The 18447-nt window shown below is 37.1% G+C and overlaps 1 pseudogene; it reads left to right on the top strand.

Moving 5' to 3' along the window:
- The first annotated feature begins 15316 nt into the window (after positions 1 to 15316).
- Positions 15317 to 16556, top strand: LOC123812969 (annotated as a pseudogene).
- The last annotated feature ends 1891 nt before the right edge of the window (positions 16557 to 18447 follow it).

Here is an 18447-nt window from a genome sequence, read left to right on the forward strand (position 1 = left end):
TTAAAATATTTAGAATGCCAAGGTGCCATATTTTGAGGTTGTGTATTTTGAACCACATCAGTATTTACTATTTAAGTACTAATTTTATTGGCTTTGGCTCTCACTCATTTATCCCAAGACATGAAGACACTTCCAAAAAATTCTTTTTGTTTCCTGGGGCATATTTTCTTCCAGACCAGATTCTTCACCAATGTTTTCTTGATATGTTTTTTTTCATTTCTTTTGTATTTTTTATGAGATGTCTCAGCAGGGGTTGTGTTAGAAAACCATGATGAAAACAGACACCATAGAAAGACTTGAAACTCTTGATTTTTTTCCTCTTAATCCGAGTCTGCACTAGAAAGTACTCATGCATCCTGTAGCACCCTGTGTTTACTGCCACCTTAGAACTTACATATTATTGTAATTGTTTATTTGTCTATATTTCCCATTATATCATTACTGTTCAGAGAATAGTCCCAATCAATCTGCATCAGAGTCACGTGAGGGGCGTACTGAAAATAAAGGTGCTTGGGTCATTGTCTTATCTACTGAATCTAAATTAGTGAGGGTGAAGCTTAGAAATCTGTATCTTAAACTCAGGTCCTGGTAAATCCTTTTGCATAAACTCTGAGAATCTTGGAGGTATCTTGCTCATCATGGCTTTAACCCAGTGCCAAACAATACAGAAGGGGCTCAAGATATCAGTATTGGATAAATAAATAAGTCAGTAATGAAGTTCTGTATTACATGTGCCTTACAGTATGTGTTAGCCAATGAAGGTGACATCAGTAGTTAAATTCCAGGGGGGTTTTCACCATCGCCTAGTCTAGTGAAACAGTGTAATGTTTTATGAAACATTCTGTGAGTTTTTTCCTCTGCTTTTTCCATTATCAGAATCCAAAAAAAAAAATATTTCAATGAAACGTAGGAAAATGTCTCATGCATTGAAAATCCTGTACTGAAATAACTTGGCTTGGAATGTCAGTTAGTGATTGGTTAACTATTTGATTGCAGAAGTAGCTCCACCAGCAATCCATTGTTGATTGACTCTGACAGATTTTGGTTTGCCAAATACCTTTCCCTTTAGTTGGAACTGAAAGGAGCTGATTGCAACAACCATAGTGTTGTGAAAAACAGTGGCATTGAAATCTGAAGACATGTGTTTGTATCTCATTTCTGTCTCTTGCTATCTGAAACTCAGTTCCTTTTCAGGAGCTATTATCATGATTCAATGAGATCATATGTAAATAATTAAGCACATAAAATGTGCTCATAAGCTATATATTTTTTTAATGATAAATAACTGAGGATAAAGTACAATGAATAATTATGTCTGGGAGGCACTATATTTTAATCATTGTAGCTATAGGAAAAGATGATTTTAGTATAAAATATTAGATTAGCCCTAGCTGGCGTAGCTCAGTAGATTGAGCGTGATCTGCAAACCAAAGGGTTGCCAGTTCGATTCCCAGTCAGGGCACATGCCTGGGTTGCAGGCCAGGTCCCCAGTGGGGGCCACTTGAGAGGCAACCACGCATTGATGTTTCTCTACCTCTCTTTCTCTCCCTCTCTCTAAAAATAAATAAACAAAATCTTTTTAAAATAAAATATTAGATTGTAAGTATGACCTATATAAGGTACACTTGGAAAGTGGGTATAATACAGTTTAAACCCAAGTTTATCAATCAAAATATTTTTAATTAAAAGTATTCTGAGAATTAGTATGAGGTTCATTCTAAGTGCCTGAGCAGTAATCATGGAGGAAAGAAGGGTGGGGTGTTGCTTAACTTGGCAGAAGATCCTGTTCTCTTCAATAAGAGCAATCAGAACATCAATCAAAAAATTGATGGAATATGTTGAAAGTTCAGAAGCATAAGACTATAGCCCATTAGCTTGAGCTAACATGACAATGAAGATGCCATCAAAGAGCCAAGAAAGACTCTATAAAATTTATTTTATTTTATTTATTTTTAGAAAGAGGTGAAGGGAGGGAGAAAGAGAGGGAGAGAAACATTGAGTGAGAGAGAAACATTGATCAGATGCCTCTTACACATCACAGCTGGGTAGTGAACCTGCAACCCAGGTGTGTGCCCTGACTGGGAATCAAGCCAGCAACCAAGGGAGACTTGAGAGAAACTCTCTACATCAATAATATGAAGATAAAACTCTGCTGTCCTTTATTTCAGTTTGGCTGGGAATCTGGTTCCTGGCTAATGTTACCATCTACAATAAATATAAGAATCAAATATAAAATTTGGGAATAACTGATGAACTGTGTAATGGAATTAGAACATCCAATAAAACATTGTACCTGTGGCCAAATTTGTCTAAGCTATCTTCTTGAAATTTAGCATTCTAAATATCATACTTTCAAAATTTCTATTGAATGTACTTTGACCAATCTTACCTTACAATCAGCTTTTAAACAATTATATTACCCCCATTTAATTAGTCATTTTTTATTCTCTTAAAGTATTTTAGCTTTCAGTTGAATTTAATCAGAGACTAGATCCAGATAAACTTTTTTTCTTCAAACATGTAAAATTTAATTTCTTCAGAGAATATCAGACAACAATATATTGTTCATTCTTTCCCAGGTCTGCTATGTTCTATAATGCTGTTCTGACGTTTTACCTTCCATTGACATTCATTTTAGAAAGTACTTCAGTCCTGTGTGAAATGTCCCCCACACAAGGAAGAACTTACAGACTTCTCTGCCCATACTCTTCTTACCCCACCTCACCCCATGGTCTACCTGCAAAAATGACTTGCAAAGCAAGCACTGCAACAAAGAAATATATCTCTTCAATAAAACATATTTCTTTCTCAAACATATAGATTTTCCCCAGGCCCAAAATTCATCAGGTTAATTAAAATGTACATTGTATCTTAATATTTGAGCCAGAGAGAACCCATTAAAATAAAAAGTTTCTTTGGGGGGGATTTTTACATATTTATTTTATTATTTTTTTATTGTTTTTTATTTTTCAATTACAGTTGACATACATTAGCATATTAGTGTCAGGTGTACACCCCAATGATTAGACATTACATGACTTACTAAGTGATCATCCTGATAAATCTCGCACCCACCTGACACCACACACAGTTAGTAGAATATTATTGACCACAGTCCCTATGCTTCTGTTCACATCTTCATGACTCTTCTGTAATTTGTACTCCTTAATCCTTCACCTGTTTTAGCCATTTCCCACACCCACCTCCCATCTGGCAACAGTCAAAATGTTCTCTGTATCTGTGAGTCAGTTTCTGTTTTGCTTGTTTGCTTATTTTGTTTCTCAGATTCAGTTCTTTATAGATATGTATTTCTTGCCATTTTATTGTTCATATTTTATCTTTTTTCTTCTACTTCTTAAAGACCCTTTAATGTTATATGTAATACTGGTTTGGTGGTGATGAACTCCTTTAGCTTTTTCTTGTCTGGGAAGCTCTTTTTCTGTCCTTTGATTCTAAGTAAGAGTTTTGCTGGGTAGACTGATCTAGGTTGTAGGTCCTTGCTTTTGATCATTCTGAATACTTCTTGCCAGTCCCTTCCGGCCTGCAAAGTTTCTCCTGAGAAATCAGCTACATTCTTATGTGCACTCCCCTGTAGGTAACTGACTGCTTTTTTCTTGCTCCATGTCTCTGCCCCTTCTACCTGTCTCGTGGTGGCTTCTTCTTTAAATCTGTATTTTAGGTCTTCCATTCAGCCAGATTTCAGGAGGTTCTGAATGATGGTTGTTCTGTAGTTTAGTTGTAATTTTAATGTGATTATGGGAAGAGGTGAGTACTGTGTTACTAGATGCAAATTTTCTTAGCACCACTAAATCCACACCTCCTTTAGCTCCAAGTTTATTCTACAATGTTTAGACTTAGAAGAACAATTTATAATTCACAGTTTCTGCAACAGGACTATTTATAACACACTGAAACATTATTTATGATTTTATAATAATCACACTGTCACTTTTTGAGTACAGGAACTATATTCTCTACACACAAAATCTGATTTTTTATTGTGTCTGTCTTATATTCTCTTATGTTAGCACTAAGCAGAGTACAATTCTTGTTGAATGAATACATGCATGTACCAGTGCAGGGATTAATACATAAACTCACCCTGACAGGTGTGGCTCAGTGGGGTGGGCATCATCTTGCAAAACGGAAGTTTTCCAGTTCAATTTCTGGTCAGGGCACATGCCTGGGTTTCGGGCCAGGCCCCTGACTGTGGGTGTGCAAGAGGCAACTGGTTGATGTTTCTCTCTCACATTGATGTTTGTCTCCCTCTTTTTCCCTCCCTTCCCCTCTCTCTAAAAATAAATAAATAAAAGTCTTTAACAAAAGACATATTAACTCAATTTCAGATTGTTTATATGAAGGTTAGTATGTTCTTTTTCTTCTAAAACTAACAGTTGGCTTTTATTAAGCATGCTCTCTTCTATACCTTTTACTTGCTTTATCTTGGTTCATCCTCAGAACAACATTATTAGGTAAACACCATTATCATGATCCCTCTTGTAGGAATGAGGAAATAGAGACAAAATGTGGCTGATGGGTTAGGTAGTTTGTCTGTGGCAATTAATGTTCTTGTGTAGTGAAAGTGGGGTTGTGAACCCAAGTGTCCTGGCACCAGAGAACACTGCTTAACGAGAGTACTCTACCCTGCCTCTCATGGGTGGGATTCACACACACACACTTCTCTGATGCCAACATGTGTTGTCCCCAGGGCCAGTGAGAAAGAAAGGTACCCTAACCCAGCCCTCTCCCCTTCAGACAGATTGGCCATGCTGCCAGTAGAGAAGAGGAGGGATTGTGCCCGGCATTCTCTGTGTCCCTGTGAAAACTGGATCCTAGCCCATCTCATCAGAAAACCAGTAACCAATGTCAGGACGGCCAAGCAGTCCAGGTTGCTGTGTTCAGAAAACCAGCAGGCAATAATTGTAGAATCTGGTAATTGCACATCTGTTTTCCTTTTACAGAATTGGAATCAGACTGCCACAGAAACAAAAGAAGTCCAATTTATAAAGTGTTAAGTAAATATAATCCTGATTCTTTATAAGATTGGCTAGGCATTCAGAAATTAGGCTGACCAGACACACGTACCTACCAACATTTTAGAAACATGCTACTACATCATCCAAAATACAGCATTTGAGAATAAATTTAAACCACTGTTTTGTAATCAAATTGAATAAGCTTCATTCATATTTAAAGTCTGTAAGTATCAGGGGAAAAAGCTTCAGTATAAAGAGGCAAAAGCAAGGATGTGTCACAACCATTCAAGGCCTGACAGGTTCATGGTATTCAGGCAGATGGAAGAATATTCACGGAGCCATTGGGATGCCTGACATGCCTTTATTCACGAGTGGTCGAGCCATGCATGCTGTGAGCTATGTGTCTCCCTGCATGTCTCTGCGTGGCACCAGTTGTGGCCCTTGCTCCCCAGCTTGGCACCCAGCAGGGAGCCCCTACTGCCTTAAGTACTAGAGGAAAATAGAGCTGGCTTAGAGCCAGAAAATTATATAACATAGCATGATTCTGCACATGCGAGCGCACTTCATGTTATGGGTCCAGTTCATCAGACCCAGGCTCAAGGCTCTGAGAGCACTACTTATCAGGCCTCTTCAAGGTTATGGGAAAACTGCTTCCCTTAGTTACCCAGACACCTGGGTGAGGAAGCCAGACTGCCTTCGTTAACCCTACAGAGAAGAACTCAAGTCCTGAAGGATTTTTTTCTCGTGAGTCCCCTTAGCAATATATTTCCTTTATGTGGTGAATTATTCAAAACAGAAACCCCTGAGGATGAGAGAAATACAAAGAATCAACTCCTTATATAGAAGTTCTAAGTTAATTTGACATTCATTAATCACATATCATTGATTTATACCTTTGACCTAATAATTCCACTTTTAGGACATTTCAGGATCATCACTTAAGGAAATCATCAGAGTTATAAAGACTTGCGGTGGTGTCTCTATTTGGGTTACCAGCATTGGGGTCCTTAGGAACTCCTGAGATATAAATCAAGAGTTCACCACAAAAAATTAATACTCAGGCGAGAGGTTTCTTATAGCTCAGGTACTGAGGGAGACAGCATTCAAAGGGAAAAAGAAAATGCTGCTCTTTGAACAAAGGCCAGGGAGAAGTTTTAGAGAAGTTGAGGTGGGAAAGATGATACCCAAGCATATAGAGGTGGAGATTTTTTTTAAGATTTCATTTATTTATTTTTAGATAGAGGGGAGGGGAGGGAAAAAGAAAGGGAGAGAAACATCAGTGTGTGGTTGCCTCTTTCGTGCCCACTTCTGGGGACCTGGCCCATAATCCAGGCATGTGCCCCGACTAGGAATCAACCAGTGATCCTTTGATTCTCAGGCTGGCACTCAATCCACTGAGCCACACCAGCTGGGGCAAGGTGAGGATTCTTCTGCACTTGCTTGTGCAGTGCAACTACATGCTTGTTCATGTCTCCTATGTCTCATTAGCATGTTAATTCTCTACCAGTGGGTGTTTTTTCTTTATTATTACAATGAGGGCAAGATAATATAGGGGCAGTTCTGGGGCTGAACGGTGCATGTGTTAGGGTCAAGAATGTCTCAACAGAAATTCCAGTCTTATCCAAAGAGACTCAACCTGTGTCATTTGTAATGGAAAAAAATTAATAATATAGAAATGAAGAAATAATATGGAAATAGAGAAAAATTAATGATGTCAAAATTTTAGTAAATTATAGTATTTTGTCCAGTGAAATATTTTATAGCTATTTTAAATCATGAATAGCAATAGAAATTGTTTCTGATACCTCACCAAAGTAATGTGCATATATATATCATGATCTCAATTTTGTAGAAGAAAAATATGTATGCATAAAAAAGGACTGGAAAGATCAGCTTATAGAGGACTTCTATTTCTTTATACTTTTCAGTTTTTCTCAATTTTTTAATAATGATAATATGTTATTTTTCATATTGAAGAATGCTTTAATAATCTAGTAGTTTTATGATAAATTGCTAGCTGTAGATACATAGAGGCAGAATCAGCTATAGGGATATGAACCAAAGCTAGGTGTGGTGTTTGGAGAGGTAAAGAGACTGGGTTTACCAAATATGAGGACTAGCTGGAGAGAAGTTTTATGACCAGGGACAGAAGGAAGGAGTCACATTACCACAATTAGACTGGGAGAGATGGCTGGAGATGCTGAGAGCCTCTTAAAGAGACAATGCACAAACTTCCATTTGTGCCACTTACTCTGGGCTCCAGCAGAGGGAGGGTAGAGTGAACTAGAGACAGATGAGGAGAGTCTGGGGCTGGTGACTCTGGGGAAAGACCTGAAGGAACAGCTGCCAGGATCCCTGTGCTGAGTCATTCCCCGCACTGCAGGAGCCATCTTTCTCAGGCAGAGCCCTGCTCTCTGAAGGGCATCAGCCTGAGGGAAAACAATAGCCCCACCCACAGGAATTTCTCTGCCCCACAATGTGGTGCTTAAGCCAGGCTGCTGAGGAGTACAGCTGGACAACATTCACTGATTAACCCTACAGAAATCCTGGAGGCAAACAGAGGAAGATCCCTGAGAGCTCTGAAACTTCACTGACCCTTCCCCCCTGGGGCCTGGTGCTGATAAAAGCTGGCCTTGGTGCACAGCCTTGTTCTTTTTTCACACACAGAGGCCCAGCAGAGGGAGCCATATGCTGTGGATCACTGATAACTCCAAACACGTTGCCCAGGGCCAGTCACGGGCAGGGTTGGACTTAAGTCTGCACCAGAGTCTTGCAGTTATACCTAATACATAGAAACAAACACAAAGAGGCAGCCAAGATGGGAAGACAAAAAAATAACAGGCCCCAAATGAAAGAACAGGAGAATTCTCCAGAAGAAGAACTAGATGAAATGGAGGCAAGCAATCTATCAGATAGTTTAGAGTGATGATTATAAGGATACTCAACAGCATGAAAAATGACATAGAAATCATAAGAAAGGACCAGTCAGAAATAAAGAATATAATATCTGAGATAAATAATACAGTGGAAGGAATAAACAATAGGTTAGATGCAGCAAAAGATTGAATCAGTGATTTGGAAGACAAGGTTGAAAAAAACACCCTAGCAGAGAAGCAAAGAGAAAAAAGAACCAAATATATATTGGGGAACAAAAGATTAGAATGTGGCCAGTGAATGTGAATTAGAAGGGAATAAGATTAGCATATCTATTGTTTTTACAACATGAACATTAAGATCACTAAGTTTTTCTTGAGTGAATCTTACTTCATCAACCAGAAAATAGCTTTAATTTTATTTTTATACTTTATTATATAGTTGATATTTTGAACATTTGTCCCTGAAAAAAGTGCCAAATTCCTCTGATTTTATATATATATAATATATATATATATATATATATATTTTCAGATAGCAAGAACTGGTTCAATGAAACTGAGTGCTCTGGACATCAGTTACTAATGACAAAAATTAGTTCCATTTTAAAAGGCTTTATTATAGCTTCCATGTGATAAAGAACAAAAGGTCATACTGTACATTCACAATCACACTTCTAGGAACATTGGCTATGTGATTATAGTAACTGCTGAGGCTTCTAACTTTGGCAAAGATTTTGGCAAGAAGATATTGTGGAAGCATCACAACCAAAATAAATGTATATATTCAGTTGAATAGTATAAACATTGCATTTTTGGAAACTGTGCATTTAATAAATGCATAACATTGACTCTCAATTGTTTAGGCTTCGTTCTAATGGCTCATAAATGCTGTAGTTTCACAAATGGCATTCCACTTAGTCCTGGAATCTGCAAGTGGATTGTTGGTACAATACCTCTTCTCTTGAACAGGAGCTGGTATGTGTGAACCAAGAGATAATTACATAGGGGTATGATGTCCTATCTTCTAAAGATTCTTTTGAGAAAATAAATGTCCAAGAAATGGCTCCAAAGATTTCATTAACAAGTAATACTATTTCACAGACTCTTGCATAAACTGTAATACATGCCAAATCTGGCTCACTGCCAAGAGCTATGTAAGAATGTCTCTGTGATGGGCACACTCAGAGCTGTATGTTACCATGCATTTGAGAAGTTCCCAGACAAGTGACATGGTTTTCAAGACAAACTTTGATTTTGTTAAGAACAAGCCTACAGTCTTCTCTGGGAGCAAAACTACTTAAGATCAACCCCTTTCTAAACCAGTGCAGCAAAACCTACAGAAACTCAAACATGAACCACTGTGAACCACTTCGTCTCTTAGCAAACCTAGCATAGATTATAACTTCTGTTTCCCTCAGGATAGAATTTATGGTTCCATAAGAACTGCCACAGTTCTATCCATGCTGTCTCAAAGGGTAGGACCTCCTTTCTTTCTGCTGCACAGATTATGCTGAGTGAAATAAGCCAGGCAGTGAAAGACAAATGCCATATGATTTCACCTTTAACAGGAACCTAAACAATAAAACAAACAAACAAGCAAAATATAACCAAAGACACTGAAATAGAGAACAGGCTGACAATGACCAGAGGGGAGAGAGGAGGGAATTTCAGGGGAGAAAGGGAAGGATTTGCAGGAACAAGTATAAAGGACACATGGACAAAAACTAGGGGGGGTGGAAATGGGAGGGAGGTTGGGAGCACTGGGGCAGGGGCTGGGATGGGAGTAAAAGACAGAAAACTGTACTTGAACAACAATTAAAATAAAATTTCTTTAAAAAAGTACTGATACATACTGGATGCCTGCTACTTGCCAGAATTTACCTGCTCTAAACTCATCACCATGTTTAGAATTTAACGAAGTTGTCTTCAAATCACACAACTATTAAAGGAAACACCTCAGAATTCAGGCCTATTGATTCCACAATCTGTGCTCTTTCAAAAAAGTAGTTTTATGATTTCTTATTTACCTCAATATTCAGATAATTCCTATAAGATTGTGGGTGCAAAGGGAGGGTCATTTTCACTAGAACTAAAATCAAGGTGGTTGTTTGGTTTATTTTAGAGAGAAGGAATAATCATTTACTTAATTCCTTCAATTCTTGATACTTTTATGCCAGTGGAGAAAATGGTCTTAATGTTTGGTCCACATTTACAGTAGTAACATGAAATCATTCTCAAATATTTAATCGTTAAAATAAAGTCTCCGAGTAACATACTGGTGTTGAGGAGTTAACTGAATGGTTTTCACACAATGTCGTTGGGTAGGTATTGCTGTCAGCCTCATAGCTGGTAAGCGGTAGGTCTGGGTTTGAACGCAGGGGCCCACTCTACCAACTCTCACAGGTGATGATGAGAACTGACCCCAAGTTTTCACCCTATGGTAACCCTAACATTCATGTGAATTTTAAAATTACACTATGCGAAGAAATTTTGCCACAGCACATTTTAAATATGCAAATGAATAAATTATATGCACGATCCTATAACTTGGGCTATATGTAAATAATGATTAAAATTGTATAATTATATAAATATTATGAGTTCTTGCTTTGAAAATATTTCACAGTTTAGTATCTAAGTAAAAATAAGTGTCAATTTAGTGATCTTGAATTTCTGGTATTTCTTATTTTAAGTGTTTTAAATTAATTCTGAAATTTTAGATAGAACAGAAAACATATAAGGCAAAATCAATATGCAGTGATATTTTTGGAAACCTTGATTATAAATAATAAAAATTAAATTAGGGTAGATTCTGAGGATACAATGTACATGCATATTACCAATCAGCAGTCAGAGTAGAGATATATTCTGAAATGATCTAGAGGAGTATTCAGTTTGCAAAAATGGATTGACATCAAGTTCAAGCTGTGCTCAGGAAGAATAGTATTGACACTGAATAGTAAATAGTGACTAATTCTATATAATTTTGGTTGGTTCTAGAGTATATCATATGCATTTTTTTGCATGGTATTTGCTTTCCTGATTTGAGTTTTCTAAGACCAGCCTACAATCAGTTTCTATTTTCTGTGCCAGAAAACCCAGTAGAAAGGGGAAGCAGTGTAGCTGTGTTTATGACAGCAGCAGAGATCGGCTGGGTATTTACTTGCAATCATTATCATCAGCCTGTGTATCGGGATTCAGGGTACCGGTACTGTCTGCACCAAACCACATTCCCACATGACTGAACTGGATGGAGAGGTTCTCCTTTATAACCTAACTGACCAAAACTGCTGTAATGGAACCAATGGAACAAAAGTAGCAGACCCTTTGGTTGTAGAAACCTATTCTCCATCATTTTCCCCACCCCCACATATCTCGCCATCATCAGTGGGTCACCAGAACAGAGTTTATGAGAGATGAGCAGACCTGGTAGGTGTACAAAATCCTGGAGGAAATATACAAGTATGTGTTTTTAAAACCCTACCAAAGAGATTCGGATATACTGCCCACCTCATCTCAGAAAATGGCTCAATGATAAAAGGATTTCCAAGGAGCAGAATTCTGTACACTCAGTGAACAGTCTATAAATACTCATAATAGGTAATGATGACAACCATTATTGCCACTAGTAACATTTATTGCATCCTCCAGATTTTTAAATTTGTTACTATAATCATTCTGAATAATTGTACCCCTGTTCTATGTTACATATTGTTTTTTTTAACTTTATGAGGGCCTTATAAAGTTAGAACCTATAAAACTATTAAAAGATAATTTTTATTTCATCATGGTGGATCTTTGCCCGTACTAGAGATCTGGAGACACAAATGGAGTTTTTCGATGATTCTACGTGCACTGCCGAAGAAAACTGTTTTAGTCATTTTAGGCTGCTATAAAAGTATGCTGTAGACTGAGTGGCTTAAACAACAAAGGAATATTTATTTCTAATAGTTCTGGAGGCTGGAAAATCCAAAATCAAGGTGCTGGCAGATCCAGGTCCTGGTGGGGGCCCTTCCTGGCTGGCAGATGACTGACTTCTTGCTGTTTCCTCTCAAGGCTGAGACAGAGAGCTCTTCTCCCTCTTCTTACAAAGACACTAATCCCATCATTGGGGCTTCACCCTCACAGCCTCATTAAAATCTAACTGCTTTCCAAAAGCCCCACCTCCAAGTATCATCACAATGGAGATTAGGGATTCAACATATGAATTTTTGGGTGATGCATTCAGTCTTGAAACAATAATATAAACAATTCAAGAATAATTATAAATTATCTACTTATAAAATGTCATGGATAGAAAGAAGCTTTTATTTGTAACTGTCATAGTTTCTCCAATCATTTGTGATGGCATTTTTCATAAGGCCTTAACCAGGGACTATAAAAGAAGGAAAAAACTCCTAAAGAAAGATATTCCAAAATGAGGAACAAGGAGAATTATAAACTTGTATTTCGGTTCTAAGGGGTCCTTGGAGTCCTTAGCAAAGTCCCACATTGTGGAGGTGACTGCCTTTTCAGTGATGTCCTATTAAAATTCAAGTAAATGACTTTAAATTAAGTCCACCAAAGATGGACTAGACATTTGAACTAAAACTTTTTCAGATTAATGAAAATTCTCTCTCTCATCTCTTCTTCCTCCCTCCTTCCTTTCTTTTTTTCTCCCTTTTTTTTCTTGCTCATTTTTTTACTTTTTGAGATGATACAACTGATGTGTCTGGTGTAGATGAATACCACTTCAATGATCTTCATGTTGAGAAAGACTATCTCTTCAGGATTCATTTCAGTGGTATCCAAAAATAGTGACACTACAGTTTTTAGAAGGGAACAAAAGGAAATTACTTCAATTTAATTGTTTCATGGAAAGAGATTCCTATTTTCTTATTGCTTCAAATAGGCCCTAAGCAGTTTCTATTAAGAACAGGTAAAATCAAGGGATGCAGGAGACAAGACACATGACCACATAACCTGACATTTTGTAAACTGAGCAGAGGTTTCCAAACATCTCAATTAGCTCTCTCTCAAGGGTGGTAGAATGTTCAAGATCATTTCAAATGCTCTTCAGACTAAGATGAGGGCTAGGATAGTAGAGAAAAGTGTAATTACTCCAACTAAGCCAATATTTTAGTTTCTCTACATAGAGATGAAAATATATCATAGTGTTTCAGAATTTCCTGAGACATTTTCTTTTTGACCTGTATAAAGTCACTTAGGCTGCATAGAACAAACTTTCCTGCATAAAATTTGAGAGACTCAACAAAGGTTAAATAGAGGAGACAAATGCTGTAACTTCTTCAGACAATAAATCTCTAGTGATAATGCAGGTGACATGTGCTAAGCTCTCTTGTCCCTTGCATAGGAGTCCTTATTTTCTGCCCATATATTTTTTCATTAGAGTTACTACTAAAATTATTTATAATACCATTCTGAAAATATGGGAGAATTAAGCATCTTCTGTGCTCTATAAAACATTGTACATAATCCTAAATTTTCTAATTTTTGATTGCTACATTGTAAATAATTCCCTAAATTGACTTTAGTTCACTGAAACTATAAATCCTGTTCCTATATAAAGAAGAAATAATCACAGACAAAAATCACCCATATAATTCTTGTTTCATTACATTTCTTACATAAACTTGTACTTAATATTCCTTAGTTAACTGTCTTAATGATTTGATAGAAGTTATTTTTATCACTATTACTAAATTAAAAAGTACTCATGATGCCTGGGCTCAGGACCAATTTTAAAATTCTCTTTCTGATCATATATATTGGATTGGCTAAAAAGTTAATTTGGCTTTTTCCCGTAGGGTAGTTCTAGTAGCACTTAGTTGTCTTTAACTTCATTCAAAATGATTTTGTTAGATTGCATTGTGACAGTTGTCATATCAGCGTGCATTTTAAAAAAACTTACCAAAATTGGCAAGTTTTTGTACAGACACTTAATATTGAAGATGGAAGAAAATAAGCAATAGCTTCAACATAATTTGCTTTGTTATTTCAAGAAAGGTAAAAATGCAACTGAAATGTAAAAAAAGATCTGTGCAGTGTATGGAGAAGATGCTGTGACTAATTGAATGTGTCAACAGTGGTTTATGAAGTTTCGTGCTGGAGCTTTCTCTCTGGACAATGCTCCACAGACAGGTAGACCAGTTGAAATTGATAGCAATCAAATCGATCAATGTTATGGCACACAGCAGATAGCCAACATACTCAAAATATCCAAATCAATCAAGTTATTGGTGAAAATGAAAAAATGTGACTTTTATTTTATGGAAAAAACTAAACAGACTTTTGGGCCAACCCATAATTAGAAATTTATTTGGTTGTTATATAGAATTAATTATTCATTCATTCAAAAAATACCTAATGATCATCTATTATATGCAGGCTGTATTCTAGGCACTAAGAATACAGTAGTGACCCAGTTCCTTATTCTCAGAGGGAAAGACAGACTAGTAGTGAATAAATGTATATAATATGTTGAGTGGTAAGAGGTTTAGTGAAGAAAAATAAAGCAAGCTAGGGGCTAAACAGCATGAACTAGGAGTGAGGCTTTTTTTAAAATGCAGGAGTGATCATGTGAGCAAAACCATGAATGAAGTGAGGAAAAGAGCCACATGGCTATTTGAGAAAAGAGTGATCCTGGTAGTTGGAACAGTTTAGTGCAATTCCTGAGGCAAGGATGCACATAACATGTTTGAGAAAGAGTGTGGGAAGTGAAGTGAGGAGGAGTGATGGGGGATGAAATCATTAAGGCAGCCCCTGGGATTGACCCACCTTGCTCACTGTTGCACCACTCACTTTAGGGAAAGTCAGCTGTCCTGTTATGAGGACAATCAAAGGTCCATGTGGTGAGGGACTGCGGCCTCTTGCCAGGAGCCAGCTGCAACTTGCAAGCCTTGCAAGCTTCAGATGACTGCAGTCCTGGCTGACATCTTGCCTTCAACTCATGAGATACCCTCAACCAGACTAACGCAGCTAAGCCTGTCCACTCTTCCTGACCCATAGAAATTGTGTGAGATAAGAAATGGTTATTGTTGTTTAAAGGCAGAAGTCTGGGGGGGGTAATTTGTTATGCAGCAACTGATAACTAATACAATAGAGTTTTATAGACCACAGCAAGGACTTTAGATTTTATTCTAAGTAAGATGGAAAGACATTGGAGGAACTTGGTCTGATGTAGATTTTTAAATAATCACGTTGGATAACAGACTTAAGGAGAAAGGGACTGAAGCAGAAAGACGAAGTAGAAAGTTTCTGTAATGAGCCAGTCAAAGATGACCAAGCTAGACTAGGGTATGCAAGGAGTGGATGAGGTCAAAAGGGGCCAGATTTTGGATAGTTTTTGAATGTATGGTGGAAAATATTAAAGCATACTCAAAGGCCAGTGGTTGCAAGGAGGGATTGTAAACACACTGACTTGCAGTCCTGGTATTTGGGCCTGACTTGTATGGGTGGGAAAAAATGGCCCTACTGTGCTACAATTGGCAATGCAGTTAGCGCTTCTATCCCGAGACCAATTCTAATGATGCTTGCATGTACCACCCAGGTGTTCCAGTCTTTCATGATGCTTTAAAGGGTTGGTCTTGCTGTAAGAGAAGAACAACTGATTTTTCTGATTTTTTAAGCATCATAGGCTGCAAAAAAGGAAGACATGATAGTGAAAAGCCACCTGAGCCAGTCAAACCTGAAGTCAAGACTACTGAAAAGAAAGAACCATCTGAATTGAAACCCAAATTTCAAGAGCACATCATTCAAGCCCCTAAACCAGTAAAAGCAATAAAGAGGCCAAGCCCAGATGAACCAATGACATTTTGGAATTAAAAGTATCTGCTTCCCTCAAACAAGCCCTTGATAAACTTAAACTATCATCAGGGAATGAAAAAAAAAGATGAAGACAGTGATGGAATTAAGATTGGCACTTCATGTAAAAATGAAGGGTGTTCAAAGACATACCAAGGTCTACAGAGTCTAGAAGAAGACTGTGTATATCATTCTGGAGGACCTATTTTCCATTAAGAAATGAAATACTGGAGCTTTCGGCCCTGGCTGGCATAGCTCAGTGGATTGAGCGTGGGCTGGGAACCAAAGTGTCCCAGGTTCGATTCCCAGACAGGGTACATTCCTGGGTTGCAGGCCAGAACCCCCAGCAACTGCACATTGATGTTTCTCTCTCTCTCTCTCTCTCTCTCTCTCTCTCTCTCTCTCTCTCTCTCTCTCTCTCTCTCTCTCTAACTTCTCTCTCTAAAAATAAATAAATAAAATCTTAAAAAAAAAGAAATACTGGAGCTTTCATAGAAGAAGTACTTCTGATTTTAATATATTCTTAGCCCAAGAGGGCTATGCAACAGGAAAACACATGTGGACTGCAAAGGATGCTAGGAAAAAGTTATTTTATGTAGACATGAAGGGCATCAAACTGGAGGTGAAGCCTCCATTTCAGTATGTGCTAAAAATTCATGTCCAGAACATAGGTAGCAGCAAATAGTACATCATTAAATGTGCACATTGTATTCAAAGGAGAGAAGAAATGTCATCAATATGTGAAATTATGGAGTGTCAATGATGTACAGCAAAGTTATACAACTATGACTGCACAAAGATTGAGATAACCATGAGAAAAGCTGAACCTATGCAATGAGCAAGCCTTGAACTGCCTGCGACAAAATACCAGGAAAAACAAAAAGAAGATAAAACAGAATGAATCAAGAGGGAATAACAAGTTATTGCCTCTTTCAAAATTCTTAATATGTGGTGAAGTGGTGGCTTACTGCTGTAATCTTTGGTTTTGTTGTTATTGTTGAAGCTGGCATTTCAGGGTCAACTGTGTAGGTTCTTAAAAGCCGAAGTCAGCTTATGTTGTTGTGCTTCTCATTTTTCTTTTGAGTTACCTAAGATTGATTATTCATTTCTCCTCACTAATAGAATTGCAGTTGTGTCCCATACTCGAAGAAACTAGAAAACAGCTCACAAAGTAATTCTTAGTATAGAATTATGTTAAGCAGAGAAATATAAAATAACATATGTTCACTTCTCTTTATATTATTTTATAATCAGTAAAGCAAGATGAAATGTCAAATTTTTAATTAGTTTTTCATGCATTTGTGTTCTTATAATACTTGAAAATCTTTAAGGAAATGATAAAGCTCTGCAGTGTCTTTTCCACTTGGGATGGTTACTTTCTATAGGAGGACTAATTCTGAAGTAGTGTAGTAAGTAGTTAAGCAGGAATATATGCATTAAAACATTAGAGTCTGTTTGAAACTAATTGAAAAAAATTGTATCAGCACCTATATTACTTGCCAATCAGTATCATTTAAGAGTATAGGAAACATTACAAGTGAAAGTGTGGAGGTACCAGTTTGGTTAAAGATGACATGATAGTGTGCATAGAAAACCCTATAAACTCCACCAAAAAACCTACTTGACTTAATAAGTGAATTTGGCAAAACAATGGGATACAAAGTCAAAAACTGAAGGCATTTATCTGGAAATCAAAGACATTTTTGTGCACCAACAATGAAATATCAGAAGCAGAAATTAGGAAAAAATCACATTTACTACAGCAACGAGGAAAATAAAGTATCTAGGAACGAGCCTAACCAAGCAGATAAAAGACCTGTACTCAGAAAATTATACAACACTGAAGAAAGAAACTGAGGAAGTTATAAATAAATGGAAGCATGTACTGTGTTCATGGATTAGAAGAATTAACATCATCAAAACCTCCATACTACTCAAAGCAATTTATACATTCAATGCAATCCCTATTAAAATACCAACAACATACTTCACAAATATATAACAAACATTTCAAAAATTTATATGGAACCATAAATGATCCTGAATAGCCTCAGGAATTCTGAGAAAGAAGAATAAAGTAGGAGGGATCACAATACTTGATATTGAATTATGTAACATAAACAGTATCAAAAAACAGTGTGGCCACAGTAATCAAAACAGTCTGGTGCCAGCATAAGAGCAGACACATAGACCAATGGAACAGAACAGAGAGCCAAGAAATAAACCCAATTCTCTACGGTCAATTAATATTTGACAAAGGAGGCAGGAGCATAAAATGGAGTAAAAATAGCTTCTTCAATAAATGGTGTTGGGAGAACTGGACAGGTACATGAAAAAAAATGAAACTAGACCATTCACTTACACCATACACAAAAATAAACTCAAGATGGATAAAAGACTTAAATATAAATTGTGACAACATAAAAATTCTAGAGGAGAACATAGGAGAATTTCAGATATCCCACGCAGCAAAATTTTCACTGCTACATTCCCCAGGGCAAGGGATATAAAGGAAAGAACAAACAAATGCAACTACATCAAATTAAAAAGCTTCTGCATAGCTAATGGAAACATCAGCAAAATAAAAAGGGAATCAATCATATGAAAAAACATATTTGTCAATTATTCCTCAGAAAAGAGTTTGATCTCCAAAACATATAAAGAACTCACACAACTCCACACCAGGAAGACAAACAATCCAATTCTGACAGTAACCCGAGGGGAGGTGGTAGGCAACAATGGGGGGGAGGGGGGACAGGGAAGGATTTTCAGGAACATATACAAAGGACCCA

This window comes from Phyllostomus hastatus, unplaced genomic scaffold (assembly GCF_019186645.2).
Source record: "Phyllostomus hastatus isolate PE091 unplaced genomic scaffold, TTU_PhHast_1.1 phas_scaffold_93, whole genome shotgun sequence".
Classification (NCBI taxonomy): domain Eukaryota; kingdom Metazoa; phylum Chordata; class Mammalia; order Chiroptera; family Phyllostomidae; genus Phyllostomus; species Phyllostomus hastatus.